This window comes from Myotis nattereri (genome assembly GCF_964212035.1).
Source record: "Myotis nattereri genome assembly, chromosome: 7".
NCBI classification, from domain to species: Eukaryota; Metazoa; Chordata; class Mammalia; order Chiroptera; family Vespertilionidae; genus Myotis; species Myotis nattereri.
In genome coordinates, this window is record NC_138082.1 from 6379486 (window position 1) to 6392141 (window position 12656).

Consider the following 12656-nt stretch of genomic DNA (forward strand, 5'->3'; position numbering starts at 1 on the left):
CACAGTTGTTGCAGAAATCGGTGCCGCCAACCATAGACCCAGCCCTGGAACCCAAACCCCTGCCAGGTCACCTGCACAACCTCACACCCTGGGAAAACGTTCCCACGGGGACAGACTCTGCAGCTCTCCTCTGCAAGCCCTCTGCACCCAGAGCTGGGACCCAAGCCTAAGGCTGGGGCCAGCAGAGAGGACAGAACACAAGGGCTCCTCCATCAGCCGTGTGGCCCAGAGAGCTTGGAAACTCGGAGAATGTGGAGTCGAGTCCTCACAACACCTGTGCTCTGAACTCTCAGCAAATCTCCAGAACCTGGACCAGACCCTCGGTCCCGAAACGTTTACTCCTATCTGCCGGAGCCACGCGCCCAGCAGGCCTACAAACAGGCTTTGCTGAGCTGCTCTCCCGAGTCACAAGAGTTGTCCCAATTCGTGTCGGCCCTGGGTAAACGGGGAAGTGTTCATTCTCATCGTTCTTGAAGACAATGATAGCATAGGCTTAGAGCCACTCTAGACACTTAACAACTTATGGATGCAACTACTTTATTTCCTATATATGTAAATAGATGGCAAGCGATCCATTTACCTTCTTTTTCTATCTTTCTTGCTATTTTTTTGATATGCATATATTATTTGTTTTATTTGATATGCATATATTATTTGTTTTACTTTTGTTATCTTTGCATTGAACAATAAGAGATTGAAATAAAGCAAAACTCAAAATGCGAGGTCAAGAAAGAGTGGTAAAGTAAACAGTTAAGATTCCTTAACATGTAGGATGATCATATAACTTATCATCCAAACCAGGACGCTTGTCTGTATGAAAGGGATGCATTTGAAAGTTTGGTAAGAGAGGTCAACAGGAATTAACTGGGGCTGTTGCAGGCAAAGCAGGAGGTCCGGTCAGCCTTCTGATCCCTCACTGACACCCTCATTCCAGAGACAGTCTACGCGCCAAGAAGCCACCCCTGCCTCCGTCAGGTCAACCAAAATGCAAACGCAGTCCTCTCTCCTGCAGGCCAGGTCTGTTTCTCCACAAGGAAGCTGGCAATTCCCTACCCAACACACCATGCAAAACTGGTCCGTTTTTCCCCCGCGGAAGCAGGCAGCAGCACGCTGGAGCGTGGCCCAAGCCAGGGCCACAGCAAGCCCAGGTCTGGAGCCTCAGGTGCCTCTTAAAGGAACACTTCACAGGAGGCAGCATCCTGGTAAGACGGTACCCAGGTACCAGGCACAGACTTAACAAGTGTTTGAACGACGGATCCTTTCCCTGATGCCAGAGCATGCTGGGCAGAGCCCAAAAGCCACTCTCCTGCAAGACACATTCATCCAGAAGAAAGGCCGTAGCATCTGTCCTCAGTCCCAGGTAACAACCTTCCTTGCTTTGCCTTTTGCTGAGACAGTGACGGACAAGGCTTTCACAGAGTAAGAAAACGTGCGCATGGCCCATGGGAAACAGAGCCAATGCTCCCTTTCATCCCGCACTTCCTGCTCAGAGGGGGTCCGCGCTGCTCATGCTCTTCGTTAAACTGCGTCCTGTGGCTGGTGAGTATTCCTTTGCTGGAACCTCCTCCCTCACGTGCACGGAGGGAAGACCATTTCCGTCATCGCGTGGCGATGTGCAGCACATAAACCATCGACCATGGTGGCAGGAGCAGGAAAGACTCATGGCCCCAGGCTGCTCAATGTTGTGATGGAGGGCACGGTAAAGCGACCCATAGCTGGGGGGCTGGGCTGGGAGCAAATCCTGAGAGTTGGGAACCACCTGTCCTGGTGATGGTGGAAGAAACTCCTTTAGAGCGAATGAGATTAATGCAGCCGCACTGGAGCCCTTTCAGCTGGCTGACACTACTGTCCCAGGAGCCATTTGCGACATGAACAAGAGCTCGGGAACCTATGACGGTTTCCCCCCATAAGTGGTACCATCGTATTAAATGCAAAGACACTTTTCATTAATACAACTGTTTAAACTGCTCCACATAACCACAAGTGAGGCCAAAGTGCGCCAAAGAAATAATCAAAACAAACAGCTTAAGTATGACTTTTTAAACGTACAGAGAAAGGAGAACTGAGCTGGTTAGGCTGCTGGTCTCCCCTGAAAGATCAAGATGATGTTTTCCCCGCCCTCTCCCCTACCCCACCCCATCTCCCAACAGTGAGGTGGCTAATTTCCCAGGAACACAATGACCCTTTATGCGAAGCTCCCCTTGCGAGGGAGGCCATCTGCCTCCCACACTATATAAACAATCCCTGCAGGAATCTGCTGATGACCAAACAGATCAGCAGCCTCCGGACTGTCACACCATGAATGACATCCTCATCCCAACTAGGCCTCTTGCTGCAGTAAGGACAAAGGCGATCCTAGTAATCGGTCCTTCTTTGTCTGTAGGTAACTCCAGGTGTCCGTTTAATCTCTCAGGACACACAGCCATCTGTGAGGGGCAGGGTAGCTCTCTCTAGGCAATGAAGAAATGAGCCCTTAAGGGAAAAGGCGAAAGAGTAAAAAGAAAATCATACTTGCCTGGCCAGGGTGGCTCAGTGGTTGCGCCTTGACCTATGAACCAGGAGGTCACGGTTGGATTCCCTGCCCAGGTTGTGGGCTTGATCCCCAGCGTGGGGCCTGCAGGAGGCAGCCCATCAATGATTCTCTCTCATCACTGATGTTTCTATCTCTCTCTCCCTCTCCCTTCCTCTCTGAAATAATAAAAACATATTTTTAAAAAAAAAGAAAATCATACTTGTCAGACAAACGAGTGAGCATATGAAATTTCACCAGGTCTAATAGAGGACTCTACTAATTAAGTTACAATCTTTTTTCTAAATGACCAAGCACAGAAAACTACTCAAGAAGTGACAAGCGCCACACTTGGACAAAGGCACAGGTACAGTACGCATTCAGAGTTTGCTGGACTCGGGGACGGTGAACACAGAAACACCCCAAGAGGCGAAAGCCTCGGGCAAGTTTGCCGCTGCCCACCTGTGTCTAGGTCTCTAGGACGATGCTCGCAGACGCGCGCCTCCTCGGAGCTCAAGATCCCTGGGTCCCTGGAGCTCTGTGAGCCCCTGCGGCGTCTCCACAGCCGTCCCACTCCGAAGGCAATCAACGTGCCCGTAAAGACGCTCCTAAAACTCAGAGTCACCGCCGCGGGAAACGCTGGGGCGCCGCCAGCAGAGACACGGGGCGCGGGGAGCCCGCCTCTGCAGCCGCACGGCCTCGCGGGCGCCGACGTCCTCACCCGCAGCCCGGTGCCTCCAGGCCCGAGCCAGCCCGGCGGCTCCCACTCGCTCCGCCCGCGAGGAACCGCAGCCTCCGCGCCCCGGGGAGGCTCCGAGCCCCGAGGTGCGCGCCCGGGGTCACCCACCCGCACGCGCGTCCGGACTCCCCCCGCGCTCCGGGCCGCGGGAGGCAAAATGTCAAATGAATGGCCGCGCTGGGGCGCCCGGAGGAAAACAAAGCCGCCCCCGCGGGCCGGTGCCGGCGGCGGAGGGCCGGCGCGGGCGCGCACTCACCGGGCTCTGCGGACGCGGACGGGGACGGGGACGGGGACGGGCGCGGGGCGCGGGGCGCGGGCGGGAGGCCCCGCAGTCGTCGGTGTCGGGACCCGCGCCCGGGTGCTCTCCGCCGGGCCGCGCGCCGCTGCGCGTCGCCTGCAGCTCCCGCTGCCACGGGGCCGGGGACCGTGCGCCGCCGTCTCCGCCCCGGGACCCACGGCAGCGGCCGGAGAGACGCGGCGGGAGCGGGGCGCGCCCTCAGCGGCCGTCCCCGCCGCCCCCCGCCGCGGGCCGGGGCTGCGCCCGCCTTTGTGCTGGCATCGTCCTCGGCTCCCACGGACCCGGCGCGCCTCCGGCAGCTCCACGGGCCGCTCCGCGCCGCCGCCCACCCGCTACGCCGCGCCCCCCGCGCGCCCCGCGGATTGTGCCGAGTCAGCAGCAGCGGCGGCGGCGGGGACGCGCGGAGCCATGGCTCCCGCCCGTGCTCCGAGACGCCGGGTTCGGGCGCCGCGAGGTCCGGGCGCAGCTCGGCGGCCCGGCCCGGCGCGGCGCGTCCCCGATCGGCCCGCAGCGCCCGGCTCGCCGCGCTCGCTCTCCGTGCGCGGGCCCGGCCGGCCCCTCTCGCGGCTCCCCCGGCCGCCCGGCCTCCCTCCCGCCACCACCTTCCTCCGGCCCGCGGGCCCGACGCCCGCCTCCACCCGCTGCTCCCCGGCCCTGGGGGCGAAGGGCCCGGCAGCTCACCTCCGGCAGCGCCGGCGCCCCTCCCGCCGGACGCCAGGGCAGCATCTGCCCGCACCTCCCGGCGGGGCGCGCGGCCGGGGGCCCTCGGCACGTCGGGGACCCGGGGAGGAGACGGGGAGAGGACGGGAGGGACGGGCAGACCTTGGCCAGCGGGACCTTCCCGGGAAGGTGAGCGGGCGGGTGCGGCGGGGCGCAGACGAATCCGAGGCTGCGGAGGAGCCGGCTGCTCTCCTGCGGCGCGAAGGGCAGGACCGTCACCGGCGCCGCGGAGGAGGGGGGGCGCCCTCCGAGGTCGTGCACCCAGACTCTTCCTAAATCCCACGGGAAAGCTGAATGGAGGGGTGTCATGCCTCGATTTCCCCACCTGCAAGGGCCAGACCGTAATACCCCGTCACCTACACCGGGTGTGGTCACGATTAAAAATGGATTATTGAAAGCGCTCTGAGCTACTTTACCTACAGAGGGCACTAAAATGTAAAAATGCGCTATGTTGATATTCCCGGCTTTCTCTTTGCCTCTTCTGTAGCATCTACACTGACTCAGTACCACTGGGGGGAAGAGTAAAAACGCTGAAATGTAGGGACATTGCCCCTGGGCGTGGTATCTATCCAGGGATGGGAAAGATTTGCTGGATTTAAAGTTCAACAACTGTACCTACATGGAGGAGGTCCCAAAACATTCCCCCCCCCCAAAAAAAATAGTGGATATCCGTAATTTGGCTTTTTTTTTTTTAATGTGTGCTCTCGGTATTCATCTCTCCCCCTTCTCCGGTAACTAGCGGGGGGGGGGGGGAATAGGTAGGAAGTGGGGGGCTGCCCTTCCCCCTGGCGCAGGAATGATACCAGGATACTAACACCTGCCACCTCCCACCTCCGACCCAGCTGGTCATCCTGTTACAGACCAAGCACAGTGACTGCTTCCCGGATGGGAACATTGGTCCAGCAACTCAGTCTGGGGCTTTGCGGAATCCGTTCAGAAAAAGAAGCCCTTTAAACTAGGATGACTCATTTCGAAGGATGCAAACCAGTGATAACAACTACCACCAATGCCTGTGAATGCCGCCAACTTCAAAGGAAGGGGAGCTGAGGGAGAGAAGAAGGTGTCTTTTAAACCTTGGAAGGCAAATGTGACTGAGTGAACTCTACCCCTGAAGCCAATTAATCTCCGCTCCTGATCAATGCCCCTCCTGGATTTCCTCCCCTCAGTTCAGCTGTGTCCTGTCACATGTAACAAAAAGCCCTGACTCGTTTATTCCCCTGCCTCTGTCCATCCCAGGCAGTGGTTCTCAACCTTGGCTGCACATTAGAATCACCTGGGAATCTTTTTAAAATCCTGATTTCTGCTGTGGAGAACAGTAAATGTTATATCTTTTACCACAATCAAAATAAATACGTAAAATAAGTTAAAGCAAGAAACCCTGCCCTAACATACCCCCTCCCCCCTTGGGACCAAAGCCTGGAGAGGACATTAATTTTGAGGCTCACATCTGTCACCCTGTGGGCCTCTCCTATCTCTGCCTTCTCCCATGACCCGCCGAAACTGGAACAGATGTCTTGCTTTTACTTCCCCTTCCTGTCTCCCCAGGACTTCCTTTGGCTGGAAGCAAAGCCTTTATAACATGTGCTCCTTCCCAAACCTAGCCTCATCACTAAGCCAGGATGGGAGGTTGGGGGAAGGGCGGGGGGGGGGGGGGAGGATGTTAGCCTACTAAAGAGAGAAACTAAGTCGGAAGGCAACTTTAAAATATTGCTATTGTATTATTAGCAAAGGATAGTTAACTTCTAAAATACCTTCAACATATACTATCTCATTTGAAAAATTAATTCCATTATTATCCCAACTTAATGGGTAAGAAAAGAAATCACAGGAAGACCAAGTCATTTGCCAGGACTAGCACCAGGCCTCTGACTCCTCACTTAGTATTTTTCTTACTGTGGTGTATTGTCTCTTTGGTTGAAATAGCTTTTAAGTTATTTTTTAAAGTTTTCCTTCAGATACCTAAAGTTAATCTCCCACTCAAATCATTCACTAGCTTAGATCGCTTTTGTATTTGTTTCAATAGTTGCCTTGTCAGTTTATTGTTTTCTTATTGTTTTCATCTCTTCAGCATCTTTCATAATACTCCTTATAACATTTTCAATTATATTCATATGGGAAGAGCCCCAAATTGCTTGTTGAATGAGTATATATCTTCACACTCTCTTGAGAGGAGAAGCCAAAATAAACTTAAAGATATGAAAAAAGATCCCGCAAGAGAATGATATTTTGGTTATATAATGAAGAAACACAATGAGTGTCTTAAAAATCCTAACTATCGGGCCTCTAGTATTCTATACTTGGCATATTTTTCTTGTTGATGAACAACTAGTCAGATAAACCCAGCATTTTTGCTTGGCTCAAAATTCCAACCAAAACAGGATTCTGTTTGGGGAGAAGACTGTGGGTGATGCCATTGCTTTTGGCCAAAGAAAAGACATCTTTCCCAGAAGCTGTATCCTTATTGCAACCTGTGCCAAGGAGTCTAGGTTGTGTCTTAATTCACAGGCACACAGAGGTGACAGGTGATTCAGCATTAACCCAAGACGACTTACAAAGAAACAGAAGGATAGAAATACATTGTGAAATTAAAAGCAAGGGCGAAGTCCTAGGGAAAAAAATACAGAGGTTAATATGGTGCCCTTTTAAATGCTATTCTCGCCCCTTGTCTTGGGGCCAACGTTATACCACAGACAGCTTGTCATTTTATAGCATTTTTCTTGGTGTTCCAACCCACCTCCTCTGGAGGACCAGCTCCTCGCTCTCTGCCCTGTTTTGTATCCTGGGAGACAAATCCACGTGCACTGTGCACAGACTTTCTCGGAGAAGGATAAGTATTTCTCTCTTAGCCGCAACCAGCACGGCTAGAGAGCGGACGAGTCCTGAGTAGGGGTGGCTGGGGATTGAGAAAAGGAAAAAAAGAGACAGACACAAAGACTTTAAGTAAAGCTGGGGCCGGGTGGGATGCTGGCCTCTGATGGAGAGACAGGGACCCAGAGCTGGTGCAGCACGTTTATTATATACAGCCTGATACCAGGACGTTTTACGAAAGTATTAGACAAAGGAAATTATGTGAAATCATGGTTAAAGATCAAGCTGCAATTCTTCATTCTTGTGGCTTCTTTGTAAATGTCACTCCTGGCTGAGCCCGGATAATTGTGTCCGTTCCTGCCACCTGGCTGAACTTAGAGAATGAATCCCACCCCTGGTGCCTGAGCTAAAGGTCAGGCTGACAACATACCTGCCCCTGGCAAGGTATGTTTCCAGGACGTGGCTCTGCTGACGCCACTGAACTCAGCCGGCTATCGGCTCATGCGCCTTCCCAGGCGCGCTCTACAGAGAAGACTGGCGGGTAGCAGGAGAAAGGGGTTGGAGTGTTTGCTCTCCACTCCCTCCTTGACTTGGTGATGCAGTTACAGGCCGTCCCCCTGCCACTCCTCCAGGCCTCGCTGGATTCCAGGACATCAATGCCTCCCCTTGTCCCTTTGCACCTGTGGATAGTAGCAACTTCTGACTGTGGTTGGGCCCTGGATTCCTCAATATTCCTCATTAGTTTTTTTTAACTCTGCCCACACCTTCTTGACATTCTGCATTGCACCACAGTGTGCCTTCTATTACTTCTGAGCTCCTCACTGGCATTCTTTTCTGGGATATTTACACTTTGAGAAATGACAGATTTCGACACAGTCAGAAGTACATTTAAAAAGGAAGTCTTTACAGTTCAGATCAATAGAGTTCAGGTCCATAGAACTCAGATCAATTTCCATCAGGCCATTTCAAACCTAGATTCATTGAGAGTTTATATCGCTGTTTTAGAGGCTCAGGTTGTTTCGATTTTTATTAATTCACCTGGAGGATGACACAGCCATCAGGAACCCATTCATGCCAAACAAACTCATAGGACACTGAATTATATTTCCAGACTTCCATTTATCAACTGGCAGAAAGAAATCTCTGGCACCAGGAACTGCTAGGCCATCAGCTCAGAGTTCTTCCTCCTCGTGGATAATACCATTTAGAGTCTCAAATTACAGATCAGAGGTTTGCATCATTGGAAACAGAGTTAGAACTAGAGGACTGGATATTTTTAAGGGTTTTCATGTGAATTTATTCAGACATAATGAATTGCTTATACACTTTAAGTGTATGCCTACATGAACAACAAAAACAAGCAGTACTCACAGGGAATATATAAAATGATGGGAATGAACAAGTTAAAACTAAATAACAAATGAGTGAATCTCACAAGTACAAAGTTGAGTGGAAGAAGACAGAAACAAAAGAGCGTACATTGTATGTTTCTAGTTATGTAAGTACAAAACAAGGAAAGCTGATCAATTCCATTTATTAGTCAGGACAGTGGTTACCTTGGGTTGAGGGTTAGGGGGATATGACTGGAAGAGAGCCACAAGGGGAGATGCTGAGAAACCGTGTTCTCTTTATTAATCTGGGTGCTAGGTCCACAAGTGGATTAGTGTGTAAAATTTATCAACTTATCTATATATATAAAAGCCCAGCGACTGAACGGTGGAACGACCAGAACGACTGGTTGACCAGTCGCTATGACGCACACTGACCACCAGGGGGCAAACGCTCAACGCAGGAGCGGCCCCCTGGTGGTCAGTATGCTCCCACAGTGGGAGCACTGCTTGGCTGACCGGGATGAGCGGCTGCTCCCACAGCGGGCGATCCCCACAGGCCATGCCCCCCACCAGCGCACGAATCCGTGCACCAGGCCTCTAGTACATTTACAATAAGGGTGCACATTTTGTATTTGTATTATACTTCAATTAAATTTTTTTTTTAATTATCAGCACCACTTCTAGAACTACAGCTTCCCTTTTTTGGACAACACTATAGACCTACTGACCAACTACCACCAACCATGCTTCTCCAATGGGGTGTTCACCATCAGTACTAATGCTTCTAGCATGACATTGTCTGAAATAGTCATGTCCAGCGTCACAACTATTTTACCTTAGCCTCTCATGCTCTCTGGACGTCTTTCAGATGAAGCATAATGGTAACACTCTAATCCCATTCACAAAAGTTCTTAGAAATAATGTCTTAGACCGGGCTACTTCTGGAGAGAGTTCCCTCGACTGGAGGAATATCATAAAACCAAACCCAAGGCCGCCTAATGGCACCAGCGGCCCCGACGCCAAGGCCAGAACTCCCCACAGCCTTGCATGTAGACAAAGATGTGTCCCATGGCCATTGCAGTTCTGTTTACTTTGTCTCCATGTTGACAAGTGGGAACAAGCATTGTGTACTCAGCCTACCAGCCAACATATGGCTCCTCTGGTTTGTCGATTAAAAGCAGCGCTTATCTTGTGAACTCCGTCCTACCGGTAAAAGTTGCCAGGCCAGAGGGACTTTGTTTAAACAACGTGCAGAACTGTCACTAATGAGAAACCCCCCCACAATGAAGACTTTCATTACTTTTTGCCTTGACCTTCTAAAGGAGAGTCACTTCTCTGAGTACTACTTGTAATTGTTTCTAATAACTATAGTAGCTTATTATTTTAGGCCTAGATGGCTTTGGTTCAGTTGATTTACATAAGAGTTATCGCACCCATTTTCAAAAGAAACAGGAAAATATTCGTGGCCTTCATAAGAACCACCTTTTGGGGAAAATTCTGGCTTATTACAACTTCAATGAAGATATTCAACGTACAAAATCTCCCAGAGTGTTCAGTATGTAACAACAACATGAGAAAACTACGCTGTGATGGAAATTGTGAAATATCCCTCTTTAAACCCTCCTCTTCATGACAATCACACTTCCTGGGGGAGGTTTCCTGACACAGTTATGAACCCTCCAACCCACTTTCTGAAATCCAGGTGCAACTGCATCATGTTTCCTTTCGTTAATTCAAGTTGTGGCGCATCGAGGCGTTATTAGTCCCCTCTGCCCCCAGTATTGCCACCAACACGATGTATCACGTAGGAGCTAGAGAGCGGGTGCCCTGGCAAGGTGGGGGTTTTTCTGCCCGCTCGGTCCCAGATGGAAGTGCACGGAGGAAGGCCATTCTCTTTTTATTTTTGTTTTATTTTATTTTATTTTTGGCCACTCTCTTTTTAGAAGAGGCATACTGATTAGTTTCTGTAACCTGGCTGTCCCGAAGCAGCGATGGGTTTGGGGAACACACAGCACCCCACAAGCGTATGACCTCCCACTCCAGGAGACACTAATAAAGAAAGCCTTTTTCCCTGCAACAGGACACGGACTTGACCGGTTTCCTATTTGTATCGGTTTCCTATTTCTGCTGCAACAAACTACCACAAAGGTAATGGCTTACACACACACACACACACACACACACACACACATTGCAGTTCTGGGGGTCAGAGGCTGCAGTCACTTCACTGCACCGAACAGTCCTGGTATCATCAGGCCTCCTTCTCTGGAAGCCCGAGGGGAGAATCCACGTCCTTGTCTTCTCCAGCTTCCACAGGCCACAGCCTGACTCCAGGTCTACCTGGAACGCGGACCCAGGGGGCCTCGGCCGCCTGAGGACTTCATCACCAGGCTGGTTCCTCTCACGGTAGCAAGCTGGCTGCGCAACCCCATCTCCCTTGCACCCTTCTTACCCTCAGCCCATAGGCAGAGCGAACACCTCCTCCTCCTGAAGCCCCCCAGCAAGGTTTCCTGAGGTCCCATTGGTTTAAATTAGATGATGGCTGGGATAGAGTGGCTCATTGGTTCAGGCCTCCATCAATCAGGGACCTGGCCCTACAGATGGAAGTGGAGTCCATCCCACACCAGCAGCCGGCCATTAGAGGTTTGCTTTAAACCCTCACTTCCCGAGGGTGTAGTCAGGTGCTATGTGTGTGATAGAGACGATGTCCAGAAAACGTAGAGTATGAGCCCCCCACTTCCACAAGAGACTGACTTCTCCAGGAGCCCAGAAAGAGGCCTGGAGCCATAGAATAGTGAGCAACACTGCCTCTAGCTCGGGAAGTGAGGGTGTAAAGCAAACACCTCTAATGGCCAGCCCTGGCCAGCCTCACCATCTTTCTTGCTGCTGACAGGATTCTTCCTGGATTCTTTTCCTCTCTAAACCCGAAGCAGCTGGGGCTGGTAGACACTTCTCCTTGGGGTAGCCTCCAGGTTAAATCTACTCGCAGGCTGTTTGCATATACATTGTGCAAGAGCCGGTATGTCCCCGAGACACTGTTGCCATGAGAACTCTAAGGAAGATGAGGGATGTCATCACATCATCTCCCGGGAACAATAGGAGCTCAGCTTTGCTGCTCTGTGCATAGACTCAGCTAATTGTTTTTAATAAGTACGGGCTCCTTCAATGTTCAGGCTGTTTTTTCCCTTCCTTAGTCCCTGTACCCCAAATCTCCATCCGTATGTCCCCCCAGCCTATCCCACAGAGCAGGCTCTTTTACCAACAGGCTTCAATCTGAAATAAGATTAATTTCATTTCATTTTTTAATTTTTCCAAAAGAGAAAAGAGACGTGCATGTGTCCATCACTGATTTTTTAAAAGCACTATTTGCCATATTTATTTTAGTTTTTGTTTGTTCGATACTATTTTTTAGAACGATGACAGTTTATATATAGCTAAATAAACCCTAATTCTCACCTTCTTCCTTCTTCTCCTCTAAAAATAACCACTACCTGAAGTTGGTGCATATCATTTCCATTCTTTTTTTTTTTTTTAATTTCTGGGATTTGGTAACATTTTTCTCTATGTGTATATGTCCAGATGCAAGATATACTATGGTTCAATCCTAATATGGGTAGGATCCCAGCAAGAAGCTGATGACACACTCAACAGGGTAATGAGAACAAGGGAATGAAGGAACTTTACAGAGGTATGGGCAGTTTCAGAGAACAAGAGATGGCGCTCTGGCCATTGTGGCTCAGCAGCTAGAGCACCAGCCCACACACCTAAGGGTCACGGGTTCAATTCCAGTCAAGGGCATGTGCCTGGGTTACAGGTTTGATCCCTGGGCCCTGTCAGGGCATGTGTAGAAGGCAACCAATTGAAGTTTCTCTCTCACATAGATGCTTCTCTCCCCCTCCCCCACCCTTTCTCTCTCCCCCTCTCTCCTTTCCACTCTCTGAAAAGCAATGGAAAGAATATCCTAATATAAGATTAACAAGGAAAGGAGAGAGGGAGGGAGGGAGGGAGGGAGGGAGGGAGGGAGGGAGGGAGGAAAAGACATGGCTAAATAAATACCATATAATTCACACATTGAATGTGTGTAATTCTATTGTATTTCACATATGCAAACTATATGTGCATCTATCACCACAACCACTTTTAGAGCATTTTTTAATCCCAAAACAAATCTCCTACTTCTTAGAAATCACCCCAATACCCTTTCTTTTTCAAATCTTTTGGTTGCTTGCTATAACACCACAAAAACTAACA